The following is a 2,225-nucleotide window of genomic DNA, read 5'->3' on the forward strand; positions in this document are numbered from 1 at the left end:
GAAAAGATATTAAAATGTATGTATTTCAGAATATTACAGAATCATTTGTCCTGTTTGGTAGTTGAGATTTGACTTATGTGATCGAAATGAGATTAAATTCACATCATGATCTGATTTTTAAATTTTTATTTATGGAAATACATATTTACATTCCTCTTCTAATAAAGTATTATAATATAATTCTTATTTTTGCATAGAGAATTATAATAATCATAATAATACAGAAGACCTTGCTAGAGTAGACATTGCCTTGAATACTGCTGTAGATAGCATAATCTTTACAAAGGTTCAAAGGGAATAGAAATGAGTAATTAATCAACTAAAATTATATGCATTTCGATAAAAAAGATACGCACTGCATGTGGAGGTGTCATGGTATAGTGGTTCAATCATTTGACTCCCAATCCGAGGTTTGAGGGTTCAAATCCAAGCCCTGCACTTTAACGCCGTTTTGTGAAACATTGATCCACATTTGCCATTCTCCGGCACAGTATGATGGACATGCGCGCTATATATCAGACGCCACCATCATATTAAACCATGTCATTTTGTACGGTATACTGTAGGTTTCAACAAATGATATCTTTACAACAAACAAGTTTATTGGTGCATGAAGATGATGCCCTTGTGGAGGTATCGTGGGCTCACGGATTCTTCACCGGACTTTTGATCGAGTGCTTTGCGGTTCGAGTCCTGCAGCGACACCGATGTCCTTTGGCAAGGTATTAATCTACATTTGACACTCTCAACCCAGGTGAAGTAAATGGGTACCTGGCATGGCTAGGGCACCATAATGGCAGCCATGCTTATATCAGGGTAATAATTGTGGAGCGCTAGGAGTGTCAAGTCTGACAGACATGAACACTATCATTTTTTTTTTAATATTACCATTTAAATTTCTTTCAGAGAAATTTGGGCGAGGATTTTTTGTCTGTATTCCACTACATGATCAGAATCTACATGTACATGTAGATCTATATTATTCTAATCCTTATCCTCATTCAAATGGATTGTAAATTGCTTTACCAGTTCATAAAAACAAAATATAGATCAGGGGACTACTCCATTCTTAATAGTGATCAATGGTTTCAAGTAATTATCCGTACAGCACCCACACCAGACACCTTTAAAAAGCACTTTATTTATCTGACTTTCCCACCTCCATACCTTGTAAAGCGCTGTGAAACCAATTGTGTAAGAGCACTAATCCTATATAAGAAAACATTTTATTGTCATTACCAGACACCAATCAACAAATCCCATCACCAAACTTTACCACAAGATGGCGCTATACCATGTATTTCAATGGAATACCATACATGGCCTACTCACTGGATTGCGATTGCTTCACCTGCATGAGCCTGTGCCCTATCCATTCATATAGAGATCAATGGCTTCAGTCGATTATCATAGACTACACAGCCCTATGCCATGGCAAAACTCTACCACATGATGGCGCTACACCATCTAAGTAAATACTATACATGACCTTCTCAGATGGACCGGGGATGCTTCACCTGGTCACACAAACACACATACATCAGTGGACTATTCAATTCTCAATAGACATCAATGGTTTCCCAAAGACCACTCAGCCAAACCCGTGAAAAAACTTCATCACAAGATGGCGCTATACCATCTCACCAGTCATCACATCAATGTAAATACACTTTAACACACAGCATTTACCCAAAGCTTCATATTTTATCTAGCGACATTTTGTAGCAGTTGGTGATATAGCACTTCAGTATGGCAAGGAATACATCCGGTAACATTAATTCTATTGTATGCCGTAATTAACGGTGTATTAACCGCACCTTTTTGCTGTCGAAAAAAATTCAAAGTCGGGGGTGCGGCTTATACACAGTGCACAAAAAAAAAAAAAAAAAAAAAAAAAAAAAAAATTGGTGTGTTGATTCACCACTTGGAAACTAGAACAACACTCAAATTTGTCTGTCATCTTGGTTTGAAAGTAATCTTTCTGATAGATCTCAATATGTAGTTTATAATAATAATTCCTCCAATTTTTCTTCTATTACATGGTGTACCACAAGGTTCTATCCTAGGTCCGCTACTGTTTTTTAATTTACATTAATGATCTTACACATTCAGCTGCACCTTGCAGTTAAATGAAAGACCTTCCCGCGTGGGTTTTTTAACAGGGACCTGGCTTGCTGCCGACAGGGCGAAAGAGAGGGGTGCGGTTAATACACGACGGCGGTTTA

This window comes from Strongylocentrotus purpuratus, unplaced genomic scaffold (genome assembly GCF_000002235.5).
Source record: "Strongylocentrotus purpuratus isolate Spur 01 unplaced genomic scaffold, Spur_5.0 spur5_scaffold_12, whole genome shotgun sequence".
Taxonomy (NCBI): domain Eukaryota; kingdom Metazoa; phylum Echinodermata; class Echinoidea; order Camarodonta; family Strongylocentrotidae; genus Strongylocentrotus; species Strongylocentrotus purpuratus.